This window comes from Strix uralensis, chromosome 7 (assembly GCF_047716275.1).
Source record: "Strix uralensis isolate ZFMK-TIS-50842 chromosome 7, bStrUra1, whole genome shotgun sequence".
NCBI lineage: Eukaryota > Metazoa > Chordata > Aves > Strigiformes > Strigidae > Strix > Strix uralensis.
In genome coordinates, this window is record NC_133978.1 from 23,831,744 (window position 1) to 23,850,350 (window position 18,607).

The window sequence follows — 18,607 nt, forward strand, 5'->3', positions numbered from 1 at the left end:
ATTTCTTGTGTAGCCAAAATACCCTGTGGTACCCTGAGTAGAGGTTTGCTCAGCTGTGGACTTGGAATCACACAGTTTTTGTACCTGAGTATCCTGGTTCCCTTCACAGAGATGTGGAGTTAGGGACTGCTTACACTGATTATAGACAGATGAAAATGCTACAGTTGACTTCTTCCATGAAGAACCAAATGCTGTGGTTATAACTTGATGACAGAGGGGCAATTTATCTTCACCTTGTAATTACAAGGGTGATTTCACATTGACACTGTATCAGAGTATAGGAAATATATGGATTTTCAGTGTAGTGTTACCTGGTACATTTATATTAATTTCTCTTTGCAGTGGTCTTTAAAAGTATTCATGTTCATGGATTACTTTTTCAGGACTAATATAATTGTTCTGTAACAGTTTCAGTCAGTGCTAATGGACTCCATTTTACCAAACAAAGCAAGACAATACCCAGTAATTTGCAACAACTGTGAACTAGAAGTTGTATGATCATATAGATGATTTTATGACTTTTTATGAGACAGTAACATATTTCCCAGTTGCTGCAGCTGACAAACTAATTTGCAGAAGTAGAATATCCAAGATTTCTCTTAGAACTATAAAATGGAACATTTTAATATGCATTAACATTTACATTTTTTAAAAGGGTTTCTACCATCGTATAAGAAATCAAAGTATTTTAATAGGTATTCATACAGATAGTGTGAATGTATGAGAACACACTTGGATTAATTCTTGTGTTTTCATCTGCCTGTAGACATTTCATTTTTGTTTTCAGTCATTTTAAAACTGGGATAATTTATGTAAATAAGAGCTTTTTAAACAAAAACCCTAATAAGACAAGAATATAGGCTGTATTGTGTATTCTGCCCCAGTTGTTTTGTAGCTTTCACTAACCGATGAAAAAGTTCCTATTAGAGAACAATCTTAATTTCCAGTCTTGGCATTCTCCTAATCGCTGCATTTTTCGTAATTTGTGAATTCATGACGCAGAAGGGAATTACCTGCAGATTGAAATTACTTGTATGGTCATAATTCCTATTTTAGCTTTGTCAGTACAGTGATAGCACTTACTGGCCTTGATCAATAGCAGGGCTTGATTCATAAAAGCAGCTATCCAAGACTTAACAGTGAGTCTTCTTAGAAGTTGCTGACGTAATAATACAATGTAAAACTGATGGCATGACCTGTAACAAGATATTAATTTCCTGAATCTGAAGCTCTACGTAGAAGAAAGAAAAAGCATTGGAGTTCCTTTCCATAGCAGAAGACTTTGCATTTTGCTTCCTAGTTCTGTTTTAAACAATACTGGTAAAACATTATTGCCTTATTAATTTAATTTGGATTGGAAAGTCTGTTTATGAGATTATTCCATTACGTGTTCAAAGTCCCTGAAAGAGAAATTATCACTTTTCTTTGGGATGTAAAATGTGCCGGGATTATCTGTTTACCTAAGTTTCTTGATGACTTTTGCATTGTGTTACATCTATTAAAATCCTTGTGTACTAACAAAGCATATTAAAGTAATAGAATCCAAAAATTAAATATTCTGAAGATACATTTCAGTGCTAGTTACTACTGATCAGATCTGACGACAGATGAATTCTCTCTGCCACAAAAAAGTAGTTGATCTTGAGATACAAGTCTTGAGTGATTCTTAGAGATGCATCACCACTAATTAAAGCAAGTGCAATTATATTATTTCCTCCCTCAAGAAGAAGAATGGAACATGTAAGAAACCAGGCTCTTGATTAATTTCGTAATGAAAACACAGTTCTTTTTTTCAGCTGGAAGACCAGATCTTAAATAGCCAATGTGTGGATTGAATGAAGTTAAAGATGTTTCTTTCTTTCATGGTTTTATAAAATTGTTATTTACTTTTTTGAAGAATCATCAGTACTAGCTGCAGAGACAAAAGACCCTTTATATGATATAAATGATATTTTGACTAAGTACTCTTGGTTGAATCTGGCTTGTAGAATTTCCCTGCATACAAAGTGATTTTGAAGAGCTGCTTAATCAAACCAATATTTTTCGGCTTTCCATCTTAACTCTTTTGATATATCATAGATACAGTAAATTTTCATGCTTTCATCCCAAATACACATTTACCAAAATTTGCAAGTGTTTTGTGTGGACAGTGATCACAGAATGCAAATGGATTTACTTGAAATAATGTACTCAGTGATGGTGCCTCACACAGGCAAGTGTTTAAAATCTACTATTGATGTCTAACTTTTGCGTGTTCATTGCTGAAAATTTAGAACATAAATTTACATGGGATTAGTCTACAATTCAAAATTTCCAATAATTGCAGAGGAGCTTTTCCAGTGAATTCAGTGTGAAGCTGGATGAAACCAGTGACAAACTTGTAAGAGGGGAGCTTTTCTATAACATCTGGATTCTTAAGGTATAATAGCTCTTATTACATTAACTAATACAATAGGGAAAACCACACAAACTCTTGGGCATACAAGCCCTTCTTCAGGTCTCAAATAGTAGCAGCAAACCTTGAACTAAGGGTGTAGTTTCAGAAGACATCTGTAGGCACTGCTATTTAACAAGGGAAGTGCTGCTACTATCCTTTATGCTGTCTGAGCCCTGGCAGTTGTTAAATCCCCAAATAAATTAAGTTTAACTAGCCCAACAAGAAACTAATAAAAACAAATTTTCTGCTGGGCTAGTGTGTTAAATGGACTTACAGATAGATCAACAAGCTGAGAATGGTATTTCCCTTTTTTTGATACAACCAGTCCATTAGATCAGCTCTGCTGTTCAGTTAACTGTAGATTTAGGACAAGTTGGGAATAGTTGTTTTGAGTTTATTGTAATTATGTCAATCAAATAGCTAATTTGAGGGAAAAGTGTGGTTATCACCTGTAAAACAAAGGGGATATTAGTATAGGGAGAAATTGTAAGGAGTGCTCCGTCATGATCAAAAAGAACACAGGTCATTACCACCAGAACACTGAAAGCTTTAGCTGCAGTGTCATCATGCAGTAGAGGCAGTATCTTGAGTAAGTCTATCATTTTTGATATCTAGAAGATCTATGAATTCTTGTTTCTAGGTTTGACTTGGTGATCAGGACTGAGAAGTGAGAGGTGGAATCTTCTGATGAAAAACATTCTCATGGAATTCATTCTGGCACTTAGAGGTCTTGCTAATACGCATGTAATTACACTGACAAAAGAACAGCATGAATAGAACAGTGTACATTAAGAAAGCAGTCCTTTAATATTTATTTAAGGTAATCTCTGGTCTTCCTTTCTTAGATACTTATTAGGCTGCTGCACTACAAATGGGTTTGGGTCACATGGACATGAGCTGCTGGAGCAAGTTTGATGTTCTCTGGTCCTGGACTACTAGGTGCAAACTCTGCATCTGACTCTTTTCTTGGCAGTGCAGAACGCTTCTGGCTTCCCCCGTCTAGCTGTCCTATACCTAGATTTCTCAAGCACCTCTGATACATAAAGAATATTTGCAAAGATCTGCTCAACACTGGGCCTTTGGGTTTACTGTTTCCATCTTTTTGGGGGGGTAATATGTGATAACATCGACAGGTAATGTGCTGACTGAAAAGAAATTTCCTGCCAGTGATGATAGCTGCTTACCATGTCATTTTTACTGTATGTTTTCAAAGGAAGTGTCTTGGGTCTCATGAATTCAAGGTAGAATCCGTAAAAATAGAAATAATTTAGAACTTTAGCCTTAGCTGATGAAAACTGCTGTAATTTAAACTTCAGTTGATCCATTTGACTTTATGCCAATATTGAATATGCCTGTAGATAGAGGAAAGCCTAACCACAGGTACTGCTTGTACTTACTGTAGTTAAGTTACCATAGACCTGCTTATAAAATTGTCAGTTACTAAATAATTCCAAGAACAACATTAGGGGAAAGTTGTCATCTTGCCCAGTTAATCAAATTTTTGTAACCTTTTCATTGAGCCAGGAATTCAGATTTGGCTGAATTATTGCCCTTGTATTATGAATGTATTTTTTCCTGTTCTTGTGAAAATAGAACAGTGTTTGATCTAAGTATAAGCCTTTGAAAAAAAACCCCTAAGTTTGTATAAGTTCATAGAAGAGGCTGGTGAGATTTTGGTAGTGACATTTTCCAAAGACAGCATCTGCAGCCAAGGAGTTGACTATAATTTTCCCTGTCATTGTTCCTTCTTGAATCCCAATGTGGACTCCAATACAAGTATTAAAAAGGAGGAGATTAGCTCTGCTTTTTCTGTTAGGGGCATGGATACCATAAAGGACAAAGAAGAGGTGACTGCTCTGCAGAGGAGTGAGAATTGCAAGTGGCTTCTGTTTCCAGGTATCAGAGGGTAAAGGAAGTTAGAAAACCATTAGGAGGGTCTAGACACAGGGAAATGTGGAGGTGGATGTTGAACGATCTGTCTGGAAGGGTCTCCTTCTCAGGGGAGGGGTAGGGCATGCAAAAGCAGTAGAGAGCATACTTCCTAAGCCTTTTATTTCCTCTGCTATCAGCAAATAGCAGAGAGAACAACAGGAAGAGAATGTCTCTTCCCTTCGGTGGTTGCTCGTTGGGTATTGCTTCTGTTTATTCATACACATGAGGTTTGTTTGGCGGGTGCAGAAGTCAAGCTCCTGACAACTCACACTGCACGGAGTCATACTGACTGCAGTAAAATTCCTGTATTTTGGGCATGGTTAAGTGTAAAAATTAGACTATTCTAATCTAGCTGGTTTAAGGCTAAAGGGCTAAAATATTAAGACATTTCTTATTTTAGGCTGTTGGTGTGACCATAATTTATCCATTGTAGTGCTCTTCAATTCTGTTCTTAAATGGCTTTCTCCCCAGCATCCCCTTATTCACTGCACAGTTGTAAAGAGTTTGGGTATTTAACAGTAGGAGTTGTCTGCAGCAGCGTGTAGAATGGACGCAGAGGAATTCAGGAAGACAAAGAATGGTCTCAGTTTAGGGGAGTTGAATGCTGCCTTGGAGGACAAGTTTCTGCCTATCTTGGATGCTAAATGACTATTCTATGCTGGGTAGGTAATATAGGTCAGCGGTTCACAGATGGCCATTCAATTTGTAACAGTTGCAAGACACACTTAGCCAAATTTGCCAGTGTTCTGACATCACCAATACAACTAAAATCATGCGAAACTGAGCTGTTTACTGTTAAGAGTCGTGAGTGTCCTAAAAAATTGAACCTTAAAACTTACATCAGGTGTATGGAACTAAAGAGTACTTGGGACAGTTTGGACGTCGACTTCTATGTCTCCTGTTTCTGTACCTGTAATTTATGGCTGGCAGTGTTGTCTTGTTGAATAGGTTGTGGAGAAGATGCTTTTTTTACTATTTGGGGAGCACTGAAATACTAGAGGAATGAGTGGGTATGTGTGTGTGTGTGGTATCAACCACCTGGCAGTAAAATAAAATAAAAAAAAAGCATAACTGCCTTTTATACTAGGTTGTTTGGTAGGAAATATGCATTCATAGTATTAAAACCAGTGTTACAGTTCACATACGTGAAGGCACAGATTTTTTTCTTCAACTCTTTTGGAGTCTGTAATTTTACTGAAGTTATAGTGATCTCAGAAGGCCCATCTAGATATGGAGTTCTGTTGTGTTTGGTTTCATGGAGATTTATGAGATTGGTTTTGCCTAAAGGTTGTGTATTTAGACAAAGGAATGTAATAGACAAATTGGGTTTGGGGAGAGGCACTAGTCATACAGGTATATTTTTCCATAACGTACTTGGGTGTGCTGCTTGGAGGTACAAAGGCACTATTTTATTACTTAATCTAAATATGCATTGGGGCACATCTATGTGATTTTAAGCAGATGTAAGCTCCTGCTGCCTGAGCTTGAAGAAACTGAGAAGATATCTGCCTATGGTTAGTGTAATATGAAGACAGAGTATATTAGCTGTGGCTCAGTGCCATGGTAACACCAGAATATGGTTTATAGTCAGTTTCCAACACAGACATATCTCACTTCTAGTAGACTCAGCTTGCAACTTTTCTTGTCATTAAAACAAACAAGATTCATTAAAAATACTTTATTAAAACAAACAAACTGGTTTTTAGGAAGCTGTGACAGTGATCTTATGGATGAGTTCTGAATACAGTATTTGTGGGAAGAGACAGGCAGAGTTTAGGAAAGAACTAGTATAACTGTAGAATAATAGAGAGAAGCCCACAATACTTAAACCTGGACAATGCAGAACCTTCTTTTCTTTTACACCTCAGTGAGTGAGATGTTATTGATCCTGCTTATTGGAGTGGGTGAGATTTACCTTGTTCACAGCAATAAACCTACATATTCCTTGAAAGTGGCAATTGACAGTTAAATGTTGATTCCTGTGCTTTCCTACCAGTAAGAAAAGCTAAACGTTGCTGAGCATCCTGTATTGATAGATGTCTCAGGAGCTTTTGCTGCAGGAGCTCTTTGTAGGTCAGAGTAGATCAGACAACTTAGTGTGGTATTGCTCTAAAAGTGAGTGGTAAAATGTTGGCGGTAATGATTGTGATTATTCAGTCAGATGTCTGACTTGTTACATGTGTTACATGAAGTGTTACATTACGTCCCATATGTTAATTTAACTGCTAAACTATAGTAACTTTTCCTTTTAGTCACTCATTTCTATGTATCTTGGGGGCTGCACAGGTTTTAAATAGTGGCTAAAAAACCTGATACTCCATCACTGCTCATTTTACCATGTTATCATGAGCAACACTTGGAAGTCACCAGCCCTGTATTGCAGCAGTCCCTGGACCTAGACCAAATACAGGAAAGCAGTGATTCCATATAAGCTATATAGCTAAACAGAGCAGGGAAATCCAGCTGCTGACTGTGCAGTTGCTGCTTTTGTCTCACCATGTTCCAAAATGAATCAGTGTAGTATACCTGGAAACAGAGCGTAGAGCAGGAGCTCCAAAACTTTTTTGAGTGCTACTAATATAGAAGGAGAACTGTGATAGAATAGTTGCTTTAGCAGCTTGTACTTTTTTTTTTTTTTTTTTATGGACCATGCATAGATGCAGGAGGAGATGTTCAGGCTGTACTTTCTCTAGAGGAAAGGCAGTGGATCAGATCTTTGTGGGATACCAGTTTGAAATACCATCATAGTTAGGAGGTCCCTGAAGGAGTGAGCTGCATTGCAATTACCTGCACAGGAGACTACCGGACTTAACCACTACGAGTCTTTTTCAAGGTTGTTTTCCTGTGAGCAAGTAGGTGCTAAATATTTTCAGTTGGGGGGCTGGAGTTGCTGTCTATGTAAAACATATGTTTGCAATCTTTTGGTTTTTAGGTCTCATGCTTGTGCTTTTCTCTGCAACACTTCTGTTTCTGAATTAGCAAGCTTTATTTTTTAATTGTCTCCTTTTTTTTTTTCTTTCTTTGCATGTTCCCGCTTATCTCACAAGCACAAGGAACTGGTTGAAACTCCAGGTAGAAGATAAATTTCAGAATAAGAAGAAACTTGCATACACTGAAAAGAAATCACAGAAGGATTGAGGAGAAGAATCTAGAGTACAAGTCCTGGTATGAAATTCTAAATATTTTCCTTGGAATTTAGGTCACTGTCTGTTCTGGAGGACAAACCTCACTTAGTATAGAGTATAGCATGTAAAATAGTTCCACTGAATCTGTGTTGGCCAGGCAAGGATCACTTCTTACCAGAAAAACTATATTTAAATGGGTTTAGACTAGCCTAGTTCCTACTCTGTTGTACATTGTATCGACAAAGATACTTTTCATGCTTTATCCAAATGTTGAAGTGTCTTACATGCAAGAAAACTTGTTTGTATGAAAACTAGCCAAAAAGTCTGGACAACTTTCTAGTACTAGATTTTTTTGCCACTGTTAAAAATATTTTGAGTATAATTTTTTCCCTCCTTAAGATATCAGAAGGAAAAAAACATATGTAAATACTATTGAGATGCATACTTCCATCTCCACAATATGAAGTCAAAAGGCAATTCGTTTTCTTAATACTGAAGATGTTGAAATCTTCCACGCATTTAAATAATGCTGTATCAGTATTCACACTGAGAATACCTTGGTCTATTTCTGACTCCATATTTCCACTGAAAAGGCACTGGCAAGCATTTCTGATAATTTAAGGGGCCACAATTTGAATCCTTTATACTTGTAGAAATTCTGAATTTAGACCTGTGAATTTGCATGCAGCAAAAAAAAAAGTCTTTTCCTTGAAGTCAGTTTATGTTTAAAACCCAAGAAAGCTTATTTAAATTTAGAAAACCTTAATTGCTCTTTTTTCATTTCTGTAGCATTAAATTTGCATTTTTTTGATGAGTAATTATTTCTAGAATTTGGCTGTGTGAAAGCTCGTCAGGCTAAAACCAGGTATACTTGCATTACAGGTTGACTGGCTAGAATCAGTCACCTAATCCTAGAGAAATGGCTTGATTATTTTTAGTCTTATGTAGATAGGATTACTGATAAAATTTCAAAAGCTTTCTCTTTGTAAGTGCAAGACAGAAGACTGGAAGGTCGCCATGTATGTTTTCTAGGCCCATATCCTAGGTGCTCTTATATAAAAACACCCATTTAGCACCCACTGAACTGAATTTCAAGTTATGGTCTCACTGTTGCTAAGTACTGGCTTCAGCTGGTATAAAATGCTGCAGCTAGAAGTTTGTTAGTTCTGTGTTCAGGGCGACCAGAAGAAAGGACAGGGAGCAGAGAGAGGAGAAACTCATTACAAAAGTTTAACTAGATGACACAAAATCTTGAATAAGGATGAGTGCATCAGCAGAAATTAAATGGAGATATAATTTGGCAGTATTCTTAATATAATTGTGATTTCCCTACAGTAGACATTTGATTCAAATGTTAGACTAGAGTAGCTTAACTGTGAATCAAAAAAACATCACAAAGGAGATGGAAGCCAAAGAATGCATATAGGGGGGGCTAGGCATTCATATCGTACCAACTCTTTCTTCGCTTGAAACTGCAAAAATAAGTACGTGGTGTTTAGGTGTTCATGAGGGGAACAGCAGGAAAAAACCCGTGGGGGTAATTCTAAAATTGCTATATTCCATATAAATGTAATTAAGCTCCCTGGCATTAGATGAATTCAAATAGTTTCATACACTTCCATGAGCATATTCCAGATCTCTTGAAGATCTGAGATAATAAAATAGAAGAATAGGATAAATAGCAAAAGAGAAATCACTATGTAGAAACTATTTGTAGGTTCTATATACAGAGTGCCTTATTCTTCCCTCACAAAGCACAGACTTCTAAAAGAATTTTGAAGGGTCATGGTATAATCAGCTGCCAGTGTCAAGAGGAGACAAAAGAATGAAGGTAGTCTTGGATGAATGGGCAAGGGGAATATCAAGCAGTTCTTCTGTGGTTATTAATGCTGTGATCACTACTCAAATACTGAACTTGGATCTGGCAATTGCAGACATAAAGGAATGACAACAGGACTTGGGACACATGCTTTATCATGAAAGACTGGAGGCACATCTTAGTAAAAGTAAAGCTAAGGTGGCACTTCCAGCCCATAATCAAGCCATACCTTACTATTATGTTTGGTAAAGTAAATGGAAACATTTGAGATAAAGTAACTGATACTCAAAACCAGATAGTTTAGTCTTGCAGATTAAAAGAAAATCAAATTATTGCAGTTTAGCAAATGAGGTAATAAAAACCAGACTAATTCACACTGCAATTAAGGGTTTTTTATTATTAACATTTTTTTTTTTTTTTACTAATGATTGTGGTTGGTTCTTCAGTGCTGGTAATCTTGAAAATTAAGAAGGATGATTTAGTCAGAGTAATCTGTTGAACTTCAGGTGGGAATTAATACAAGCCCTATGGTTTGTGGTTTTTTTAATGCAGCTCAGACTAGATGATCACAGTGGTCTTTTTTCACTTAATATGTATTACAGTAAAGGTTGTCAGTCAGTCATTACTGTAACATTTGGATGTTTAATTATACACAGCCCTGGCAGAGAATGTTCTGCATGCGATTACCTGAAATCCACCAGAATTCAGATTACTAATTCAGTAAAAGCAGAACAGGACATATATATCAAGAAGGCGGTAGGATGCTATTAGACAGATGAGACGTTTTTAAGAACAGCATATCTAGTGTGGTTTGTCAGCATTTTATAAAGACATGACAGGGTCCCTTGTAAAATACCTGGCTATTTAAATTTTAAGTGACCTTTTGTCTTTCTTTGTGGTGGGTAATATTCAAAAAGTATACGGAAAGTAAAGCAACATCTAGCCCTGTAGCTCTGCAAAAGATAGCCCTTGGATACAAGGGAGCTATGTACTGTATTTGTATAACATGTTGGTCTCAAAGTAGGTTAGATACTTGCTTGGCCATTTGGTTTTCTGTAAAAATACTGTTCCCTATTTGTTCTGTATTAAACCCTTCTCCATTTATATTTTTATGTTCTTTAAAAATAAACGTAGAAAAGATGTGTTGTTTTAACAACTGATAAAAGCGAACTAGCTAAGGTGCAGAATGGTCCAAGATCAGCGTTCCAGAAGAGTTCTGTCTGAAAGAAGAAAGCCAGATTTGAGCGAATGTCTCATATTTATTTTGCAAATAATAAAGTTGGAGAAAATAAATATTGTGTGGAAGCGTATGCCCTAGCTTCCCTAAGGTAACACAAGGGTGTATGTTGTGTAAGCAGAACTAATAGATACTTAGGAATCCTAAAAAGTTAGGATTCTTATGTTTCAGGCTGCTTCTCTTCATTTTGGCAGATTTTTTCATACTGCTGCTAGAAAATAAGTATTTTGTTATAGCTGATAAATATCTGTGTTAATTACCACATTCTTTAAGTCATCTTCGTACTATATTCCAGTGGTGTGCAAGAAAGAGCTTTGCCTCAGATGTACAGTAATCTTTAAGCCCCTGTAAGAGATACTCAGTTTGCTATAACAAGTAGATTACACTAGTTCTGCAGTACACTTCAGTGTTCATAGCATTTTTCATACATGTGACAGTGATGCGGTGTTTATTTTAAGAGCCTAAAGCCACAGGTTCAAATCCCCCTAAAGTCAATAGGGAAAATTGCTTGCAACAACTTCTAACTTGCAGCCCATGCATTTTGATTTCTGTTTTATCCATAAAATTTCTGTATGAAAATTTACAGCCAAGAGGTTTTTTATTTTTGATGTAATACAGCATTTTCTTGCTCAGTGAGAGGACATTAAGAATATTAGGTAATAGAAATGGTGCTTTACTATGAATGCAGTAAAAGTAACAAGTAACAGTGAGATGGCACCCAAAAATACTATCATTTGTATCTAGTATATTCCCATTCTAAAAAAAAAAGTCAGTATCTTGATATAAATGTTTATCTGTTATGAGATCATGTCATTATTCTGTATGGCTTCTTACACTGTGTTTATTGCCATATAAATGAAACATCTTCCAGCAGTGTATTAAACAATGTGCCTAACATCTGTCACATGCTTTTAACATATTATGTCCCCAAGGAGAGAAGCATGTGCAGTAGATGGCCATGCTTTGGTAGATTTTTTTTTATTTATTTTGGGGCAAGTATGTTGAAAGTGTTTATGTTGACAACACCTAATCAATGTATAGTATTACACAAAATTATTCTCTTATAGCTGATTGACCTATAGGCAAACCACAGACTGAGCTGGATACTCTCTGGGTAAGTAGTTCATCTGGCACCCAGCCCATTCCCACATTCTTTCCACTGCGCAGAGGTGTTGGTCATGTCATACAATGCACATCTGTATCTGGCCATGGAGAAATGGGACAGCATACATCTGGTTGTAACACAAATACAGGCTTAGTCATGTCACAAGTGTGCATAAACCCTCGATACCTACTCACACATCACTGGACAACACAACAGAAAGGCTGGACATTACTAATAATGTCGTTTATTTTTTTTTTGTGGGTTAACCCCAGTAGGCAGCTAAGCACCACAGGCTGCTTGTTCACTGACCCCTCCAGCCTCCTGTGGGACAGAGGAGGAGTGAAAACAAGAAAACTTGGGAGTCAAGATAAAAAAGTTTACAAATGGAAGATGAGAGAAAGGAAAAAAATCAAAACAAGTGAGGCAAAGGCAATCACTTTCCACCTCCCACAGACAGACTGATGCCCAGACAGTCCCCAAGCAAAAGACAGCTAACCTCCCCAAACCTCCCTCTTTATATGGCCCATTATATGGCATGGAATATTCCTTTGGTTAGTTCAGGTCATCTGCCTGGTTGTGTCCTCTCACAACCTATTGTGCACACCCCGGTCTTCGTTGTGGTGGGTAGTGAGAAAGAGAGAAAGCCTTGATGCTCTGCAAATACTATTCAGCAATAGCTAGAACAGTAGTGTGTTATCAGCATTGTTTTGGTCACAGATCTAAAACACAGCACCATATGAGCTGCTATGAAGAAAGTTAACTCTATGGTAGCCAGGCCCAGTGCAGTTACTTAGCAGAATGACCTAGGAAGCATTTGAGACTTAAACTACGAAAAGCTATAGATAGCATCTGAGTAACAAAGTATTTGTGAGGAAGGAAGAAGACAGTCTTTTATGGATATCCTTACTGCTCTTGAACACATTTCATACTCCTCATGGTGTGGGAGATAATAAATATTTCTATCTCAGACTGAGAAGGGAATCCACACATCAAAGATATTCAAGGTACATATTTAAGCAGTGTGTCCCACTGAAGTTTCTCAAGACTTGAATGACTTGAAAAATAAGAATTCAGGTTTGTTTTGGACACAAATTTGTACTTAGGTCAGTAAGTATTCTGTTTCATTCCTTTTACTGCAGAAAACAGACTATTTATATAGTTGCATGCATTGCATAATGCTCAACTTTCTCAAACTGGAGTGTTTATTTTCTTGTGCAAGAGTCTTTTCAATGTTTTGCCTAAATGTCTGATGTTTCCACCTACTCCTGTCTAACATAATGCATTCCTTTTGTAGAGAAATGAGATCTGAAAGATCATATTTGGCATTAGTCTCTAGTGAAACTGAAATTTTTGCTGGAATCTACTGAGAGTTTTGCAGGTTTACTAGCAGTGCTGTTTTGGGAACAGAGCAAAAAGGTTGCTGTTATTTTTGTTGACATGGAGTCTGTAGGGATGTAAGCAGTCTAGCATTCCTCATGTGAACAGTTTTCTTTCCATAAAAATGTTTAAATATTGCATGAAAACCTTATTCTTTCCTCATCTCTGCTCACATATCATTAGTGAAATGAGTCACTGACTCCACTGTGAAGTAAAGAGTTTGCTTGAATGCTTATAAAGTATGGAAGTACTTTAGACAGAGTAGAAGGTACTTATAGTATCTAACCATCCTGGGTTTGGAAGGTGTGAGGAAGGGACTAGAAAAAATAATGGAAATTTGGCATTTTCATATGAACAATTTCTGCCTGTGCAGTGGCCATCACAACTTAACCAAAAATAATGAAACATCCATGGGATTATAATGCAATCTTTGTGGCTTCAAGACTAAGAGGTGTAATAGAGCCGTAGACCAGACGACCACTTCAGTTCTTAACAGTGTCCACGTGCTTCCAGCACATTTTTTGTTAGATAATGTAGTGGTGAAATTTTCTCACATAGGAATGCTTACAAGAGTTAGAATGCACTGTGGACACTGGTGGTATCCTTTATTTGACATCTTCCCTCCTAGTTACTGGGAGATTGTGGTACTTGTGCATGTGTGGAATAAGAGTAGTTTACAAGTATACTTCTAACCATGCTGCAAAGAGTGCAGTGATGGAGATGTTATCTTTAAACCTCGATGCAGAGTATAATACGTGAGTGTGCTTGAATCTGTAATAACATTCTTCTATTTGCAAGCAAAAATACTTTCAGTTAATTAGAAATATAAAGTGAGACAGTATTTCTGTTTCAGTGATTGTTAATATTAACTGTTGCTTTAGAAATGAGCATAACTGCATTTTTATTTCCTTTTTAATAATGAATGTGTAGCTGTAAAGCAGTCTATCGGTACTAGATGTGTATTAACTAACAACCTCTTCATCACAGCAGAAGTAAAAGTACATTTAATTACATCACAGAGACATAAAAATAACTTGTTTCAGGAAATCATGGTGGTATTGCGTGGGATTAGACTGTGTAAACAGTGATATTCACATTCATGAGATGTTTGTTAATATGAAAAAGAAAGATCAGTTGATGGGTCTGATTCTTTGTCATCTCAAGTGGTCATTTACTGTTGCTTAAAACTGAATGCAAAAATGCAATTAAAACACAATGTTCTGTTTCACTCCCATTTTGCAAGTGTATAAAATTATGTATCTATAAATACACAGACACATACTATATAAGGTATTAAATTCTAAAGAATCCATCTTTTTATCTTCAAATATTTTAGCTTGCAAAATCTTACGCTTGGCTCCATATGCTGAAAAATTTCGACTTACCTTTTAATTCCTTACCAATCCTGTTCTATAATTAACTGCAGATATCTTGATTATTTTCAGGAGCTAGTATCAATAGCAATATGAAGGCAGTATGTATGTTAAGTGTTCAATATGGCTATTTTTTTCAAAATAAAGTCTCTCACCTTAGACACTAGGTTTTTGGTTTAAATGTATGTCAAATGAACATTCAGATGAAGAATAATGTGATTAACACATTGTATTGGAATTTGAGAGTTGGAAGTTTAATTCCTAGGCAGTCATGTCTCTGTGTGTGGCTGACATCAGAAATTTATTAGGAAATCAGCTAGAAATATGTTACTCTGTGTAAAACAGGCTCAGTAGTACATCATTTTCTTCACACTGTTTAGATTGGAGACTCTTTAGACCAGATGGACTCTCAAAGGGTGTGTTTCCACTGCAGCTGAAGGTGTATTAGCTGAATGGATATATTTGCACTAAGTGTAATCTAGCCAGCTTTGTTAAATAGCAATGAAAATAGTGTTAGGTGTTTCAGTAAATGGGACCCAGCTTGCCCTGGACCCTTGTGGCTGATGTACATTCTGTATGTTCACTTCCATAATTACTGAAGTTAGCTCGATGAAAGAGTAGATATGCTTTTCCCTTTCAAAAAATTTGTTTTATTTTGATCAGCTTTTGTTTTACTCCTTTACTAAATTTTGCAGTCAACCTTTAGATTTTCTTCTGATTTATTCCCCTGTAGAAGCAAGCTTTTTCCATCTTCCCTTGGGCCCTCCCTGCCCCATGATACACAGGTTCTTCCTTTACCCACAGAAGACCAGAAGGCATGCCTCTGTGGCTGCTTCACTCAACAAAGGTGTTTTGTTGGGCAATACTAGTTGACAGTTGCCCCAGAATTCCGAAGAAATATGATTTCCTTGGTGCTTTACGAAAAGCAAGAAATAGACATAATTAAAGCTTGAGTCAGTAGAGATTTGCACAGATTTCCTTAGGGCTGGATAGTGGTAATACATAGCCCAGACCCTAAATGTAGTTACCCTCATTCTGGTCCTGAGCAACCTCTAACAGAGAGCCCATGTCCTGCATGAATTACCCACTTCTGAAATTCTGTTCTCTGTGACAATTGGGCTACGGGTGTTCAAAAGATGAGTAGTGCACTGAATATAAAACTTAATTGATTGAGTAGACTTCTATGCTATGGAAGGACATACTCTGCAGTTTGAGATTGATGAGTTTTCCTCTTCAAGAAGGATTTAGACTCCAGTTATGTAAGCGACATGGAGTAACACATCTACCCCAAAGCTGTAATATATTGAAAAAACAATTATTTTTCTGGAAGCGAACAGGTAAATTTATTCATCAGATTTTGAGTTAAAATTTTGTGCCTCTTAAGAAATGCAGCAACCCATAGAAGCGGAGGAATGCAGAAGGGACAAGAGAAAGGGAAAAACTTGAATGAAGGGGAAGAAGGACTGTGTATTTTGCTGTTATGCACTATTCCAGAAAGCTTACTGTAATGGTAAATATGTCCTTAAATTATTTAGCATGTACAGTAGCCTCTCCATTATTTAAAGTTTTTAGACATGTCATGGAGCAAATGGGAATGGACACAAAGCTGCTGTGTAATATACTGATCTGCAATGATTTTTAGGAAAATGAAGCAGCTTTTGTTTAGTTTACATTATGGTGCTCACCACAGTGGATTCCATAGGATAATGAAGACAAGGAGGTGATAAGAGTCAGTGCATGCTTGGGTGTATCCCTAGTGCCCATGCTGCACACTCACAAGGGATCAATGTCATGGCTGTGAGACAACACCCCAGCATTCACCATGACATACACCTCTAATACAGTTCAGATTCAACAGGAATTGCTAACACTTTCTGTTCACAGGTAGCTAGAACTGGATGTAGTGAGCATATTCCAAACCTATTGAGTAATTCTGGTTAGTATTTCACAGGATCCCAGAATCACTGAGGTTGGAAAGAATACCTGAAGGTCATCTATTCTAGCACCCCTGCTTAAAGCAGGGTCAACTAGAGCAGGTTGCTCAGGACCTTATCCAGCTGGGTTTTGAAAATCTTTGAGGATGGAGACTCCGCAGCCTGTCTGGGCAAATAATTCCAGTGTTCAACCAACCTCACAATAAAACCTTTTTTTTCTGATGTTTAGATAGAACTTCCTGTGTTTTAATGTGTGTCCATTGCCTCTTGTCCTTCACTGGGACTCCTGCTCAGTGTTCTTTATTCCTCCTTCCATCCTCCATCAAGAATTTATAGACAATGATAAGATCTCCCCTGAGCCTTCTTTCCTGCAGGCTAAACTCTTCCATCTCCCTCAGTCTGTCCTCGTGTGATAGATGTCAATCCCCCAGTCATCTTTGTGGCGCTTCACTAAATTTGCTCCAGTATGTCCATGTCTCTCTTACTGGGGAATCCACACCTGGACGCAGAATTCTGGATGTGTCTCACCACCTCTCTTGACCTGCTGGTAATACTCTTCATAATGCAGCTCAGGTGGTTGTTGGACTTCTTTACTGCAAGGTTGCATTGCTGGCTCATGTCCACCAGGACACCCAGGTCCTCTTCTGCAAACCTGCTTTCAAGCCCATCAGTCCCCAGCATGGACTCATATGGGGGCTATTCCTTGCAAGTATAAGTCTTTGCATTTCCCTTTGTTGAACTTTGTGAGACTCCAGTAGGCCCATTTCTCAAGCCTTTTGTGGTCCCTGTGAGTGGTGGCACACTGGTGTATGAACTACTCTCAGTTTTGCATCATCTGAAAAATTGTTGAGTATGTACTCTGTTCCATCACCAGGTAATTAGTGATGATGTTAAGCAGCACTGGCCCCACTATCAACCCTTGGGGTACTCCAGTAGTGACTTACCTTCAGCTGGACTTTACGTTGCTGATAATAACCTTTGAGACTGGCAGTTCAGCCAGTTTTCCATCCACCTCATTGTCCATTTGTCTAGTCCAGTCCCTCTATTCAAAGCAGGGTCAACCAGAGAAATTGCCAAGGATGGAGATTCCACAGCCTCACCAAGCACAATTTCAGCTTTTGTCAACCCTCACAGTGGATTTTATTCCCTTATGTTTAAATGAGATTTCCCATGTTTCAATTTGTGTCCACTGCCTCTTGTCCCATCACTGGACAATAGAAGTCCCTTTCTCTTTCTTATTTACTTCCCCCATCAGGTATTTATACACATTGATAAGAACCCCCCTGAGCGAGGCTGAACAACCTCAGTTCTCTCAGCCTTTTCTCATATGACAGATGCTCCAATCCCTTAATCATCTTAGTGGCTCTTCAGCACTTTGTATGATAAAATCATAAACGGAGGGAGAAAATTATGTGGTAGAGTAGCAGTTGCCTTTCACTCTTTATTGTCAATATTTGCATCTTGTCTGATTAATGTTACTGTATTCTGTAGCTTTCAAGAAGAGACACTTATCAAAGAAGTAGGGATCTTAATGCTAAATAAATTACAGTATTCTTGTAAGTGGTTACAAGTCTATTATTCTTTGGGCACTAAGTACCATTTAAATTGGCTCCTGTTTACATCAGTGACAGTGGTTTGGACAATGACATCACTGAGAGGTCATGTTCATAGTGAGAATGTTTGCTCTAAAATTAATAGTATTGACCTTGTTACTAAGTAAAAATTATGTTTCTAAAGATTTGCACAGGTGTTTCTAGACTCCAGACAAACTATGGAACTACTTTTTCCTTCATCAAAAAAGTGACTGTATGTAATCTATATACAGGAAAACAGTATACTTTCCATTTCTCTTCTTTATGACAATCTTTGTTATGTGATTTTGCCAGCACCACGTTAATTGTACCAAAAATTGTAATTTTCAGGAATATTATTGGTTCTCTCTGTACTAAAATTCATTAGTTCATTAGGATTCATTAATTCATTAGGATTACAAAGAAGCAGTTTCAATACCTCACCTTGAGGGTTTTCAACTGTTCTTGCATTTTTTACACTATTCACTGGTATTTTTTTAAAAAAAGGGGAGGGAGGGAATTTGCTTCACTGGTACAAATGTGGAGAACAACAGATACAGTGAAGAAATTTGTACAACAGATTTAAAATATATGAGATAAAAGTGTACATTTGCAGTCTGTGTTTGAAGGTATCTCTTTTTGTTGTATTTTGTTACAAATGGTTTCTCTCATGATTTTGGTAAGTTGCTGCTTAGTG

The 18,607-nt window shown here is 37.2% G+C and overlaps 1 protein-coding gene across 1 annotated transcript in view; it reads left to right on the top strand.

The window, feature by feature from the left end:
- Positions 1-18,607, top strand: part of PCGF5 (polycomb group ring finger 5) — a 73,372-nt gene that overhangs the window by 7,009 nt on the left and 47,756 nt on the right. The window contains exon 2 of the mRNA XM_074874913.1: positions 7,417-7,534. The gene's annotated coding sequence lies outside the window, so the exon portion shown is untranslated. The remainder of the gene's footprint in view (positions 1-7,416; positions 7,535-18,607) is intronic.